We start from the raw sequence: 16,759 nt of genomic DNA on the forward strand, positions 1-16,759 counted from the left end.
AAGACTAAAATAAAGGTGTTAAAGTCATACTCTATATAAAAATTTTCTCATATATATATTTAAACCTTTGCTAATAAAGAAGCAAATATATGTATACTAAGTACTTCCTTCTTGAATAAAGTCTGTGGTTGATACTCTCACATAATAATTCCTCACAATAAATACTTCAGATCTCCTGAAAACTTCTTTGTTTCTATTTTAAATATTGTATAGTCAAATTTCAAGAACTTAGGACATTCCTTTTTGTAATATGTGAAAAACGTTTAAGGCTCTGGCCAAAGAAAATTTTAAAATTTTATTTCAGATATACCATGGGAAATAGCAGACAAGATGAAAACAATGAAATATCCCAATATTCCATAACAGCAATTTTTCATCAAGTGCTCTGTACAAGAAAGTGAGTGATGGTTGATGAACAAAAAACCCAACTTCAGTTATTCCACAATTTAAAAGTAAAAAAGAGTAACTGTAATTTAACACTAAAATCACAAATTATTCATTCAGTGAAGTGACATTTCAAATTTTTAGTACATGTTTTTAGTTTGTGGTGTTTAGTCACGCATGCCTTCCATAGCTGTTGACTAATATAAATACTCCTTTGAGGTAAGAAAATATTTTACTGTAGGGATACCTTAGTGATATAGATTCAGAATAATTTAACTCCCTTGAACCAGAAGGTCAAACACTTTACCTTTAATCCTTTAAATTGAGTTTCATGCCATTTATTCAGATTGGGACAAGGTCTTATAGTGCAAGTTTCTATACACTCATTGTGAATATTGAATATTTTGGGGTGTTGCTGAAGGCCACTGAATATTCACTAGCATTGGTTGATGTCCAACATGGCATAATATCAAATATCCCAATATTAGTAACTTACCTAATCTGTAGAAATATTTACGCTATATTTAATATTCAGATTTCAGTTTGCAGGGCAGATTTTTGCACACAAAGTACCATAAATCTTACTTTCAAGTGTCTTGGAAAAAGTCTGTGAGGTCGAGCACAATGAATTTCTACTGATCTGCTGCTGTATGCCGAACCTACGGCGGGACACTGAATGTAAAACAGTGGGCTTAGCGCCGGAAATCTCTGCCTTCGCAATACTGGATTATACAGAATGTTCAAAGAACTGAAATACGAGAGGTGGTGGTTATACAATTAGATGGTTACTTTACAGATTTAATTTTGAAGTGTATAGAACAATGTAAATGAATTTAAACTGAAGGATTATTAAGACCCAGTTGCTTTTGCACAAACATTATAAGTTACTACTCTGTAAAGCCCATAAAATTACTGATTCATTAATTTTAATCATTGAAATAGAGCTTATTGTTCTGAAAATACAAACTCAAACCCTTGAGTCTGTGATTTTAGACTAAAAAAAAAAGAACATAATACAGCATTAATTGGTAAAGTTTTTATTTTGGCATATTTCCACAAGGGGGCGGTACACACATTTAAAGTAAAAATTAAAGCTTTTTCTAAGTTGTAGATGTCTGACAAATATTTGTCTCCTATAATTTATTTGCAAGTTTAAAACATACATTTTTGAGTAAAAATGCAATGTTATATTTTAAACATATTTACCTCTGTAATTTAAGAAGGCCATTAGGTTAGAAAATGCCCTTTATTACTACAAAAAATAAGTAACATAGACCGTAGATAGAAAAATAGATAGGGGGAGGGCAAGAATAGTAGGGGAAATATAGAATCTAAAGAACTTGAGACACGTGGTTATAAACTAAAGGGGGGGATGGTGGGGGAGGGGTGTGCAGGGTGGAGGGGAATGAAGGGGGGACTAGAACAACTGTAATGGCATAATCAATAAAATATATTTTTAAAAAAGAAAATTTAGAATTCTTCATTTTATTTAAATAAACAACTAAAATACATATTATTATGCCAGCAGGAATTAATTAGTTATTCTCTGAGTATTAAAAAAAGTTTGCTTAATTGAAATTATTAAAGTAATTGCCTTTTTCACAAAGATGTTGCCCAGGGCAAAGAAGGGAGCTTCTGCGCCTCCCAAAGCCAAAGGTAAAGCAAAGGCTTTGAAGGCACAGAGAGCAGTACTGAAAGGTGCCCACAGCCACAAAAAAATAGGAGAAAATATGCTTGTCACCCTTCTTTTGTTGCCCCAAAACCCTGCAGCTCCCAGGTAGCCTAGATATCCTAAGAGCACTGCCAGGAGAAGCAAGCTTGACTACTATGCTATCATCGAGTTCCCCTGACTACCAAGTCAGCCCTGAAGAAGAGAGAAGACAACAGTCCCCTTGTGTTCATTGTGGATGTCAAGGTCAACAAGCACCAGAACAAATGGACTATGAAGAAGCTCTGTGACATTGACTTGTCCAGGTCAACACCTTGATCAGGCCTGATGGAGAGAAAAGGGCGTATGTTCAACTGGCTCCTTACTAGGATACTTCAGGTGTTGCCAACAAAGTAAGCTTCCTTTGCCATGAAATTCCTTAACCCCACATCTAGGATACAAATGATGTGTCTATTAGTGACCAAAGCCTGACTTTTGCTGATTAGTCTTAACTGATTGACTAAAACCTTCTCCTAATAGGCCCTACTTTCTGCCCACATTTTGTTTTTTAACCATGACATTCCAGCTTAATCTTCACATTTCAACTTCTTTTTTAAAACTGTTGTTCAAGTACAGTTGTCTCCATTTTCCTGCCACCACTTTCTCCCTCCCCGACCACCTCCTACCTTCAATTCTTCCCCACTTTGGCTTTGTCCATGGGTCCTTTATACATGTTCCTTGATGACCCTTCCCCTTCTTTCCCCTGTTATCCCCCTCACCCCTCTCCTCTGATTACTGTCAGTTTGTTCTTTTTTCCATGTTTCTGGTTAAATTTTACATGCTTTTTTGTTTTGGTGATTAGGTTCTACTTATAGGTGAGATCATATGGTATTTGTTTTTCATTGCCTGGCTTATTATAAAGCTTCTTTTTTCAGATTGAGATCATCTGAACTGAGTCCAGCTGGCTAATTATAAATAATTATATACAAGTTTTATACTGTAAAAAATTAAAGTAATTATCACAGGAAAATTATAAGTACTAGTTCAAATGAATAAAAATAATTAAGGGATTTTATTGAAATAGACTATGTAAGAAAAATAAACATTTTTTTCTTCTGATCTGTTCATGAAGACCTAGATTCCTTTAGCTTGAATAGTATGTTAAAATCTTGAGCCCTGGCTGGTGTAGCTCAGTGGATTGAGCGCGGGCCTGCAAACCCCACTATCGCGGTTGGATTCCCAGTCAGGGCACATGCCTGGGTTGCAGGCCGGTTCCTTGCAGGCCAGTTCCCAACAGGGGATGCACAAAAGGCACCCATACATTGATGTTTCTCTCCCTCTCTCCTTCCCTTGCCCTCTAAAGATAAACAAATAAAATCTTAAAAAACAAATCTTGATACTTTTTATGGCAATCATTTGTATGATTACAAGATTAAATATTTTTTTACCATAAAGATGTATAGTGTCAGTATCTATAATTGCCAGAATTAAAACTATTTCCTGTTCAAAAGTTGGTTTTCAGCTTGTATTGGTTTTCTATTTTTACATGTATAAGGGGAAAAAGCGTGCAATTATGTCTTTTTGTAGCAATCTAACTGAACATTAGTTTACTTATTAGTGTTAATAGAGGTTATTATTTCTGCAATTTTAATAAAAGATTATCACAGTGTACTACAAAAGTAACTCAAATAGCTTGAATATCTATAGTACAAATAATTACATTGCTTGAAAGATCCATCTTCAGGTAATAAGTAGGAAAATAGAAGTCTAAGGCAGAGATCAAGAGAAATGATCCCCTACAGTGTTCATCTCTTAAACACCTAAAAGCCTTTCTCTTTTAAAGGACAAGTGGGTTATAGGGCCCTCTGTAAATCACCAGGCTGATAAGCATTTTGATTTCTTAATCTTTGTAATAAGACTGTAACTGTAGGTATGTGATCAACATGGCCTTGTAAATTTTAAAGTGTTTTCAATGAAATAAAAAATGACCTTATTGATACCCTCTAAATTCTACTATATAGAATCCAAGCCTTGAATTCCCAGTCAAAGCTTGCTCTCCCACTTCTGTTTCATGTAAAACTATTGACTTTTCTTTTAATAGGTGCAAGAAAAGGCCACTTGTTAATTCAAACAAGCAATTGTAATTGATTTTTGAGAGGGTGTAAATTTATGTTCACCTCATATATTTTAAGTGAACAGGAAGAGGCTAGGAGAAAGAAGGTGGAATATGGCAATAAGTTACTGTAAGTGCAGGTTACTGAATGTAGAGTGTATTTTCCATTTATTCACGTGTTCCACATTTTTGAAGGCCTACTGTGTAACAAGTTATATACTATGCAGTGGAAATAGAATGAAAAGTAAGACACAATACCTGCCTGTAAGGAGCATGTTGGCAAAGGATTCATGGGGGAAGAGAGTCAAAGATGAGTTCACTTATTAAATAGTAGGTATTTTAAAAAAGAAAAGTTTGTATCAGTAGAATACTATGCATTGTTTGCATACAGCATAACTTTTAGGTTATATGATCTCACCCTGTACTTGCCTTGAGCTATTTTGGGATTCTAAATCGTAAGTAACTGACATGTAGATTCCGTCCTGTCTGGGTGAGGTGCAAATGACTTCCTATCCCAACAAGTCCCCTTACTGCCATCCCCATATTTTCCTCAATTGGGGCCATTTTGCCTCTATTTGCACATTTATTTCAAAATACCTTTATGCTCTATAATTTTTACCTTTTTGAACTGATATTATATATACACACATACAGAGTCTGCTGGTTCTGGTTCCCTTGTGAGAAAAATAAAATCTTTAATATGGGTTCTTTTTTTATATCTCTACAAGAGTCACAATTTTATCTTATTTTGAAAATTGTTTTGAAAAGGATATATAGTTGGATGGATGAGAGTTTAGATATTAGAACTTAGTTGGTAGAAGGCACCTAAATTTATTGAAGCAGGTGAGATATCCCAAGCAAAGGGGATATAAAGGGAAAAGAAGTTGAATAAAGAACCTCAAGGAAGGCTAAAATTTAAGAAGTGAGATTTTGGACAGATGTCCTTATATATATCACATATTTTTTCCCACTTGAATTTTACTAAAACAAATATAATTTTCACTTTTCAATTCAGTTTAAGGTTTCTGGAATAGAAACATGTAGAATACATTGTTATAATTATTTATTATTTTCTTTTTATTGAATTTATTGGGGTGACACTGGTTAACATTACTCAGGTTTTAGGTGCGTAATTTCACAATACATTATCTACGTACTGTATTGTGTGGTCACCACCCCAACTCAAGTCTCTCCCATCAGCATTTCCACCTTCCACCATCCTCCTCAGCCCTACATTCACCACAGTGTCGTCCATGATTTTTTTCTTTTTTTCTTTTATGCTCGATTCCTTGACACCCCTACATGGCCCCCTTTCCAGTTTGGATGTTTCTTATTTCTTTTTGTTTTCTGATTGCTGTGGATAGGACTTTCAGCACTATGTTGAATAAGAATGGTCAAAGCAGACATCCGTGTCTTGTTCCCAATCTTAACGGAGATGTTTGTAGTTTTTGCCCATTGAGTGTGATGCTGACTGTGGGTCTGTCTTATATGACCTTTATTCTATTGAGGTGTGTTCCTTCTATTCCTACTTTGCTGACAGGTTTTATCATTAGTGGGTGCTGTATTTGATCAAATTTATCTCCGGCATCTATTAATATGATAATATGGTTTTTATTAATTTTTTAGTGGTTATCACATTTATTGACTTGCAGATATTGTACCAATGTTGCATTTCCCCCCAAATCCCACCTAATTGTGGGGTATGATGTGGGATATGATAACGCATTGCTGGACCCAGTTTGCTCATATTTTGTTGAGGATTTTACAACTATGTTCATCAGGGATATGGGCCTCTAACTTTATCTCTTTGTAGTGTCTCTATCTGGTTGTGGAATTAGAGTAATGCTGGCTTCATAGAATTAGCATGGAGTTTTCCCTTCTCTTGAATATTTTGGAATAGTTTGAGAAGGAGAGGTATTAGTTCTTCTTGAAATGTTTGGCAAAATTCACCTGGGAAGCCATCTGTTCTGTGACTTTTGTTTGTTGAGAGTTTAATTACTGCTTAAATTTTACTCTTTGTAATTTGTCATTCAGATTCTCTGATTTTTCCTGATTCAGTTTTGGAAGACTGACTATATTTCTAGAAATTTATCCATTTTTCCAGATTGTCTAATTTCTTGGCATAGAGTTGTTCATAATATTTTCTTAAAATCCTTTGCATTTCTGTGGAGTCAATTGTTACTCCTCTTCTCCCATGACTAATTTTATTTATGTGGGTCCTCTATTTTTTTTGATAGGTTTGGTTAAAGGTTTGTCAATCTTGTTTATCTTTATAAAGACTCAGCTCTTGATTTTATTGATTTTTTGTACTGATTTGTAGACTATTTTATTTCTGCTTTAATCTTTATTATTTCCTTCTTTCTACTCACTCTGGGCTTTGTTGTCCTATTTTAAGTTCCCTTAAGTGTAAAGTTAGATTGATTATTTGAGATATTTCTTCTTTCTTGAGATAAGCTTATAATACTGTAAATGTCCGTCTTAGGACTACTGTTGTTGAGAAAACAATGTAGATTTTGGGTTGTTGTATTCTCATTTTCATTTGTTTCAAGATATCTTTTGATTTTTCTCCAGATCTCATTGTTAACTTCTTCATTGTTTACTAATATGTTATTTAGCCTCTATGTCTTTGTTTAGTATTTTCCTTGTGACTGATTTCTACCTTCATAGCATTATGGTCAGAGAAGATGCTTGATATTGAATTAAGAACAATCTGAAAGTAACCAGAGGAGAGGTGGGAGGGGACAGTGAGGGGAAAGGTTTTCAGGAACTACTATAAAGGAAACATGAACAAAACCAAGTGGGAGGGTGGAAGCAAGGGAAGGAGGTGGGTTTGGCTAGGGGGGGGGGGGTGATGGTGGGGGAAAATACAGACAACTGTAACTGAACAACAATAAAATAATTTAAAAAATTATTGGGACCCCCAAAAGAAATTATTTCAATCTGTTCCAATTTATTGAGACTTGTTTTGTGAGCTAACATGTGGTCTGTCCTAGAAAATGTTTCATGTGCTCTTGAAAATAATGTATATTCTGCTGCTTTGGGGAGAAATGCTCTGAAGGTATCAATTAAAAACATTTTCTTGTGTGCCATTTAAGGCCATCATTTTCTTATTGTTTTTCTGCCTGGAAGATCTATCTATTGTTGTCAATGGGGTGTTTAAATTCCTTATAATGGCTGTATTACTGCCAATCTCTCTCTTTATGTCCATCAAGAATTGCTTTACATATTTAGGTGTTCCTATGTAGGCTGCATAAATGTTTTTAAGGGTTATATCCTCTTGTTGGATTGTTCCCTTTATCATCATGTAGTGTCCTTCTTTATCTCTCACTATATCTTTTGCTTTAAATCTATTTTGTCAGGTAGGAGTGTTGCGACCCCAGCTTTTTTCTTCTTTATTTATATAAAATATTTTTTCCATCCCTTTACTTTTAGTCTGTGTGTATCTCTTGTTCTGAGATGAGTCTCTTGTAGACTGTGTATAAATGGGTCTAATTTTCTTAGCCATTCATCCACCCTATGTCTTCTATTGTAGTACTTAAGGCATTTATATTTAAAGTAATTACTAACAGGCCATTTTATTCTTTTTAACTGTGTTTCTCTGTTGTTGTTTTTTCTCCTTCTCTTTTTCTTCTTTTTCTCCTCCTACTCATCCTCCTCCTCCCTCTCCTTCTTTTCCTCCCCTGTTAATAGTAGGCCCTTTAATATTTCTTTTAATACTAGTTTAGTTTAACAAATTTCTTTAGTTTTTCCTTATCTGGGAAGGTTCTTCATATCTCCTTCAATTTTAAATAACAGCCTTGTTGGGCAAAGTAGTCTCAGTTGTAGATCCTTGGTTTTCATCACCTTGAATATTTAATGCTAATTCCTTCTGGCCTGAAAAGTTTCTGTTGAGAAATGATCAGTCTTGTGGGAACTCCCTTGTAGATAATTAACTGCTTTTTTCCCCCTGCTTTTAAGATTCTCTCTTTGTGTTTATCCTTTGCCATTTTAATTTTGACATGTCTTTGTGCGGGTCTCTTTTGGTTAATCTTATTTGGGATTCTCTGCACTTCCTGGACTTGTGTGTGTTTTTCCTTCACCAAGTTAGGAAAGTTTCCAATCATTATTTTCTCAAATATGTTCTCAATCCCTGCTCTCTCCTTCTGATACTCCTATGATGCAAATGTTTTATGCTTCAGGTTGTCACAAAGGTCCCTTAAACTATCTTTATTCTTTTAAAATTATTTTTCTTTTTAATTCTCTGATTGGGTGTTTTTTTCTACCTTGTATTCCTAATTGCTTATTTGATCTTCTTTTAGATGCCCAGATGTTAGTTTCTAGAGGAAAACCCTAGTCAAGTTCACAGAAAAGTTGCCAGAATAGCCCCCATTCCAAATCCACACAACTTAGTCACTGACAGCCCCTGAGTCTGCCCTGACCTCTACACCCTGGACAAGGCAGCTGACTCCTCAGAAAAGTGAAAGCTCTGCAGGGGTGGGAGCAGAGGGAATCCAGGGTGTGGGGTTATTGATTTTGCCCAGGCTGACCACACACGGAGGGGAGTGCTCCACCTAAGAAAGTTGGTGTCTGCAGTATGAGAGAATGACTTCGCACAGAGATTCTGCTGCTGTCTCTTCAGCTCTCTTATGGTCACAAACTCCAGACTCTACTCATGCAACTCTAGTTCACTCTGCTCTTCTTCCACCAGAGCCCAAGGTACATGGCTGTGAAAAAAAAAATTGTGAGTTGGCCATTTAAATGGGTGCTTATGTCTCTAGAAAACTCCTGTCTCTCCCTGGAGAACAGAAGCCCTGCTGTTTTTCACAGCCAGGTGTTATGTGGGAAACTTTACTTGGCTTTGGTGCTCTGGGCTATGGATCCCAGTTTGAGGTTTAGACCCCACACTTCTCAGGGGGGTATTTCCTGCAGCAGAGATATCCCTCCAGGACCTCAGCTACTATCCATGGGAACAGGGCCAGCCTTTTTCAAATCTCTACACTTCTTACCAGCCTTGATATCTCTTCTTCTGTAAATCCTTGGTTATAAGACTTTTCTTCAGCTGGTCTTCAGTTGGTTATTCAGAATGATTGTTCTATAACGTATGTAGTTGTAATTCCAGTTTGGTCCTGAGAGGAGGTTAGTGTAGCTTCCACCTGCTCTGCTGCCGTCTTGGACCTTGCTATAATGAGGAATTCTTTAGGGTTTTGTATGGCGAGAGGAGTGAAAGGAATTAGTCTGCAAGAAAGAAGACAACAAGGAAATGTAGCTGTATTCAGACATTTGAAGGGTTGTCAGGCAATACTCTATTTTGTCCCACATGTGTAAGAGTGGGACATCAAATAAAAGTAGTTAAGGCTAAGGAAGAAAATTCAAACAATTAAAAATGCATTCAAATAATATAGACTGCTTTTCAAGACAACAAAATAAATACTTAAGCATTGGAGGATGTTTAGTATAGTTCTCTTCTGATATGATATTGAAAATTTGTTTAAATCAGTCATCTTAAAAATATTTACTATACTTAATGACATTGTGAAATAAAATTGAAATGTCCCATTGAATATATTCATTATCTGGCAAATTCCATGCCTACCTCATACTCTCCATGTCAGCCATGATAAGTCTAGTTCCATCTGCTTTCTCTTTCTCAAGGTAGAGATACAGCTGTTCCCATGACATACAAGTATCTCACCAGACTCTTGTCACTGGCTTGAAGATGGACTTTGACTTGTCTGATAACTTACCCATAAAAGGGACAAAGTTGAATGTCCCTGAGGAAGCTACCCAGAAATTTTTGAGAACACAGAAATTATGTTGGGCTCATAGTTTATGGAGTAGAAGTATCCATGCATTTTTTTTCCCTGTGGGAATCTACAGCAAGATAACAATAAGGTAAGTAATTTAAGAGTAGTGCAACACATTAAGCAAAATGAACTGTTGTGACAAGCCTTTGCTAACAGTGTGTGCAGGGAGGTATGTATGCATGGGTGTGAATATTGAAACAAGAACTGAAGGGATAATAATACATATTTCTTCTGCTGCTATAATGTTCATAAATTTACATAGTGAGAAGGGCTGTTTGTTTACAAAATAATTTTTTCAATCACACCTGCTATTTAAATACTAATCACTCTCAGTAGTGCTTTACCCAAAATAAAAGAGCTATTTATGTATTTGTTGCACAGATAATTTGCCCTACCTTTTTATTTATTGTAAGGTTTTGGGAATTGCCCTGCCTGGTTTCAGGAGCTGCAACCCCCATGGCTAAGGCTGAGTAAAGAGACCTTGGGACCATAAGCCACTGAGGAGACAAAGCTTATCTTCCTGGTAAAGGCACCACCTCTGCCCCCTTTTACTTTACCCTTCTTGGCCTTGGGTGGATGACTGATTAGCCAATGACGGGTAAGATTCCTCAAGGGGGGGATAACTTAAGACAGGCATGGTTGTGAAGAGGCCCGCAGGGGAGGACTTGGGGGGGCTGTAGAAAAAGGGGGTGATGGACCCTTGCCCCTTGGCTTTGACATAGCCTGAGTCCTCATTCTTTCTATAAAAATTCTTCTAATCTCTTGGCTGCCTTACTTTCCCTGCCTGACAAGCCTGAAACAATGCTGTAAGCCTGAAACAATGCCAGAGGTGGGTGCGTCCCTGTGCTGAAAGTGGTGTGTTCCCTGGGGAAATCAGTCCTAAGAAAGAATTCATAAAATCCCATGAAACCTGCTTTGCTAATACCCTCAATTTAAATGATGAGGGTTCAAGTATAGAATGAGTTTGTTTCCCCAAAGTTTTATACCCCTTTAGCTATCTGACCCTGACCCAGAATAAGCCCTCATAATTCTTTGAATGTCATCTATTATTTCATCATTACTGCCTGACAATGATTGAGCTTTGGGTGTATGCCCTGTATTTCTGTGCAAATTGAACCCAGTAAAAGCCCATTGAGAAACAGGCTCCTGGCCCTTCTCCTCTGAGAAATAGGCCACCTTTCCTCCCCAAGAAGATCATGTCTTGGTAGATAGACTTATTCTCATCTGTGGCAGCACAGTAAGTTATTAGTCATTAAGTATATGCTTCATTATAAAAGAAGTACTTCAAAAATGGCATTTTTAAAAGTAAATATTTAGTATACAATTAATGATTACTAACTATAGTCACCAGAGTGCATTAGATCTCCAGATGTTAAAACTGAAAGTTTGTTTCCTTTGACTACCATCCTTGCCCATTCCCCTCCCCAGAGCCCTGGCAACCACCATTTTACTCTCGTGTTCTTTGAATTTCACTTTTTCAGGTTCCATATAAGTGGGATCATGCAGTGTTTATCTTTCTGTGTCTGGCCTAACCACTTAGCATAATGGCCTAGGTTCATTCATTTTGTTCTAAATGACAAGATTTACTTCTTTTTATAAGGCTGGGTAATATTCCATTGCATATACCACATTATATTTGTTCATTCATCTGTCAATGGACACTTAGGTATTTAGGTTGTTTGCATATCTTGGTGATTGTGTGTACTGCTGCAATGAACACGGGAGTGCAGACATCTTTTTAAAGAACTGATTTCATTTCTTTTGGACAAGTACCAAGAAGTGGGATTACTGGATTTTGTGGTTATTTAATTTATTTTTTAAGTCCTCACCTGAGGACATTTTTTTTTCATTGCTTTTAGAGAGAGAGGAAGGAGAGAGGGAGAGAGAAAAACATCGATGCTAGAGAGAAGAGTCAACTGGTGTCCTCCAGCATGTGCACGGATTAGGGATTGTACATGCCAGACTGAGTTCAAACCCACAGCCTAGATAGGTACTCTGACTCAGAATCAAACCTACCACCCCTGAGTTATGGGATGACTCTTCTTATACTGGTCAGGGTTGAGCCACCCTGGGCAGGGCTGTGGTTATTTTTTTTTTAAGAAAATAAAAGTGAAATCACATTTATGAATAAAAAGAGTAATGAGAAGATGCATAGAAAAGTAGAAATGATGAAGAATGATGACTGCAAGAACTGAGTAGGGGAAAAGGGGAGGTTATTAACAAGTTTAGTTTTCCTGGCTGAAAACAGGTGCGTGGATGCCTAGTGGTGCTGGTGATCCACCAATGCAAATGTACTCAATGCTACTGAGCACTCTGCTTAAAAACAGTAAAGGTGCAAAATCTCAAATGTTGTGTTATCACAATTTAAGTAAGTAATAATAAACCAAAAAGTTTAAAAGTACTTTACATTTTAATTTTCATAGTTTGTTTTTGAATGTGTATTTATATAAACATGTTAAAGAATTCTTTTGAAATTTTACTTGCCTGATTACTCAAATACCCTTTGGATTTTTAAAATTTATTTTCACTAGTCTACCTTTAATTGGATATTGTGGGTTATTATTATTATTATTATTTGCAAAAATTAGCTTTTGTATTCAATGCTATTGCTTATTGAACTGTATTCATTTGAGTAGGATTAACAAGACTTATGCTTCATCCACAGTAAAATCTACTAGCACTCTAATCTTGGTATTATTTCACTTTAGTTTAAGAAAATATAAAGTGAACTCTTCTTTACTCATTTGGGCAAGGACAAAACTATTACATTCTTAAGCTCTCCTTTTCTATTAGATAAGGATGTGGTTAACAAAAAAATACTAAATTGGCCCTGGCTGGTGTGGCTAAGTGGTTTGAATGCCAGCTTGCAAACCAAAGGGCCACTGGTTTGATTCCTGGTCAGGGCACATGCCTCGGTTGTGGGCCAAGTCCCCAGTAGGGGGCACATGAGAGGCAACCACACATTGATGTTTCTCTCCCTTTTTCCCTCTCTTCCCCTTTGTCAATAAAATAAAATAAAATAAAATAAAATAAAATAAAATAAAATAGTTGCTATAATAAACACAGTGCTAATCCAGATTCTACATTAAATAAAATAATAATTTTACTACTCTATTAATTGGTTAAAATATTACATGGTGCTCATATTAATATTTTGATGTTATTTGTATACATAAAATATGTGATAAACTTTAATCAGTAGTAATGCATATAACACAGAAAAATGAGTATTTACTTTGCTCTTTTTCTTCCTCCCTTCCTGCTTCTTATACAATCTTTCTTCCTTCTTCCTTCCCTCCTTCCTTCCTTCTTGCTTTCTTTCATGATTTTGTATATACTTTCATTCTGTTACTTTGCCTTGTTCACTCCTTATTCTTTTCCCCTTTGGTTTCTACTTTTTCTTTTTTTATATCGTTGGTTTGACTTAGAACAAGTTTATAAAAATAATCTAGTCATCTTGAAGGCAAGTTTAATTAACTAATGTATACCCACCATTAAAAAGATTAAAAGTAGATATTTATATTATGAATAATTCCTTTCTGAGCTAATAGTTTCATAGCCTTTACCTTCTTGACATTTTCATAATGTAGAAAATTACATCTGCCATTTTAAAATTCTATTTCTTAATTTTCAATACATAACATATTTTTACCTACTTTGAAAGGCTTTTCAGTCTCATTTTTATCTTCTTGTGATCTTTATCATATTTCCCTGTCTCCTCCATTCTCTTAACACAAAATTTTTTTATGTTTTAATTATCTTAAATAAACTGAAAAATTCAATTTTCATTTCTAAGCAAGTATTTCAAAATTTGGAATCTCCTGATAATTTGTGCCAGTTCCTAGCATGCATTCCTAACGACTGCAGACTGACTTTTCTTTTTTGGTGGGGGATGAGTTTCTATAAAACTTTATTTACAAAAATTAGCAGTGTGCTAGATTTGGCCTACAGGCTATTTTTTCCTCACCCCTGTTTCCTCACTTGCAAAATGCAAAAAATAAAGTACTTACCTCATAGGATTGTTGAAATTCACATGAAATTATGAATCCATAGCACTTTTAAAAGCAGCTGGCATGTAGTGAATCTTCAAAAAAGTAATACTGTTGTTTTTGTTATTGTTTATACGTCACTATTCCAATGGGGACTCTTCATTACTTTATGCCTTGATTATGAAATTATTTTTCTAATTGGATTTCTTATTTCAAGTTTGTTGTCTGATTTATTAGGTGCTATATTTTAAAAATAATCTACCTAAAATACCACTTTTATCATTTTACTCAACTATGTAAAAAGCTTAAGACACAGGGAATAAGAAGCATAAATGGTAGGTACAAAATAGACAGGGGATGTTAAGAGTAGTATAGGAAATGGAGAAGCCAAAGAACTTATATGTACAACCCATGGATATGAAGTAAGGGGAGGGGGATGCTGGTGGGAGGGGGGATGCAGGGGGGAGGGGAATGGGGGGAGGGGACAACTGTAATAGCATGGTCAATAAAATATATTAAAAAACAAATGAAAAAGAAGAAAAGCTTACAAGTCTTGATTCTTGATTTTCTCAGTTATTACTACCAATAGAACATTCTTTTTTGACTGTTACGGAATGAATGTTTGTGTTTCCACCATTGTGATAATATTTAAAGATGGGGCTTTGGGGAAGTAATTAGGCTTAGATTAAATTATGAGGATGGGCCAATCATGATGCAATTAGTGGCTTTATTAATGTTATTAAAGCAACTTAGAAAAGAACAAAGTTAAAATGGGTGCTGTCAGAACTGAAGATGAAGAAGTGATAAATGACAGGAGCTGGAAGGTGTTTAATAAACACTGCCAAATTTACTTCAAGCCTCCAAAGAGTGAATAAAAAGATACTTTCTTAGGAAAGGACTGGGTTGCATCATAAGAGCTAAGCATGACAGTCATCAGCAAGGTGGGCCTCCCGGGATGATTTCTGAACGAACCATCTGAGAGCTTTTGCTGATTTCAGTCCCACTTAGCCAAGACCTCAAGGATAAATAATTCTGATAATCATAGAGAAGTCAACTGCTATTCTACATGGATTCTATAAAAAAGAAAGATGTTTTATAACTATTAAAATAATTTTCTGAAATAAAGTGTGGAACAGAGCTCTCCCTTTTTCTCCCTCTCTCAGAGGGCGTCAACCGAGGAAAGGCCGTGTGAGGCACAGCAAGAAGCTGACCATTTGCACCTTAAGGAAACCACGGTCACCAGGAACTGAACTGTCTGACACCCTGATCTTGGGCTTCCCAGTCACCAGAAATGTGAGAAAATAAATTTCTATTGTTTAAGCTACCCGGTCCATGGAATTTTGTATGTCAGCCTGAGCCAACTAAGACACTACAGTGACCATAGGGATACTTCCTGAATTTTAATTTTCCACCAAAAGTAGTTCTAACATATGTATTTTAAATCTTTGTAACTTCTGCGTTTTCAAATTGAATTTTAGGGTATATTAATTTTAAGTTACTTCCATGGAGAATAATTATTTAATTAAAAAAGGGAATAATTATTTAGAATGGGAAACCAATTAATGGGAAGAAAAAATGGAGAGAAAATGTGCACAAAGCAGATTAAATACTGTGTTTGCTTGTGAAAACAAAACAAAATGAAATGAAAAAAACCTCACAAGAATAAAAAGTAAATACAGTTAGATTGGCTTAGGCCAATCTACATTTTTTAATATTTTAGAAGAGAAGAGAGACTCACCTAAAAATAATTAACTGAAATGTATTCTAATAAATTTGCTCTTTATTTGACTTAGAAGTAGGTAAAACTATGTATTGCAAGGTACTGGAATAGGAGTAGTAATGAAAACTAATAAATAGAAAAATAATGAAACTTTTATTTATAGTGAGAACATATAGAATACTATATACTTTAAAACTTAAGGGAGACTATATGGTAAAAAGCACAATTTTTAAAGAGTAAACACCTTATTGTTGAACTATATTATTTTTTAATCTAGAAATTTAGTATTAATTTAAAAAGATCTTTTAAGTTTAATCTAACATAAATTTCATCATATGCATTTGTGCATACATAGAAAGGAAAACAAGTAGTTTAAGATATTATTAGAATTTTGACATTCAAGGCTTAAGTAATTTTTAAATTCATAGATAATATTACAATTTTTATACTATAAGGTCTACTTTATCATCAAATGCATTGGTGATGCCATAGTTCTTTTAAAATTTAATAAACAAATTAAACTTAGTAGTGTGAACTCTTAACCAAGGCTTGTCATTATGTGAAGATAGTCTACTTCTGAGTCCTGCTTGAGGGTCTTAATAGACACTCCTAATCACCATATATCTTGTCCTTTCCTCACCGTAATCTGTTTTTGTAAGGGTTAACATTACTTTGCTATCAGTTTTTGGATATCTTTATAAATTGAAGACCAATGGGCAAGATTTGATGTTGGAGTACTTGGTACTTGACCATGTTTTAATAATAAAAAATTAATGAGATTGTTAAAAAATTTGTGTCTTAGTGTTTATAAAATTTGGTAGATAGCTCAAAAACATTCTTCTGTCTCAAGCATTTACACTCTTCTTCATCTCTGGTTGTTGGAATTCCAAAAGTGAAAATCATTCTAAATTGAGAAACCAAGATGCATTAAATATTTGAATGGAGGACTAAGAACAAGAGAGGCAGAAAATATAAAAGCTTCTGGGTATGTGTAACATCTATAATATCAAATAGATATGCCATTGAAACTGTTAGGAAGAACCTGAAATGATGCAAAAAGACTACATTTAGAGGTTAAACTGCAATGGGGTGCAGAACATAAGACCCCTGAAAATAGGAAAC

The 16,759-nt window shown here is 35.2% G+C and overlaps 1 non-coding gene across 1 annotated transcript; it reads left to right on the forward strand.

Moving 5' to 3' along the window:
* Positions 1-2,487: 2,487 nt before the first annotated feature.
* LOC119042673 (small nucleolar RNA Z17) lies at positions 2,488-2,559 on the forward strand. The gene has a single exon (XR_005081267.2). It is a non-coding gene; the product is annotated as a small nucleolar RNA Z17 (small nucleolar RNA).
* The last annotated feature ends 14,200 nt before the right edge of the window (positions 2,560-16,759 follow it).

The sequence above is a fragment of the Artibeus jamaicensis genome, unplaced genomic scaffold, assembly GCF_021234435.1.
Source record: "Artibeus jamaicensis isolate MK-2021 breed Jamaican fruit bat unplaced genomic scaffold, CSHL_Jam_final contig_388, whole genome shotgun sequence".
NCBI classification, from domain to species: domain Eukaryota; kingdom Metazoa; phylum Chordata; class Mammalia; order Chiroptera; family Phyllostomidae; genus Artibeus; species Artibeus jamaicensis.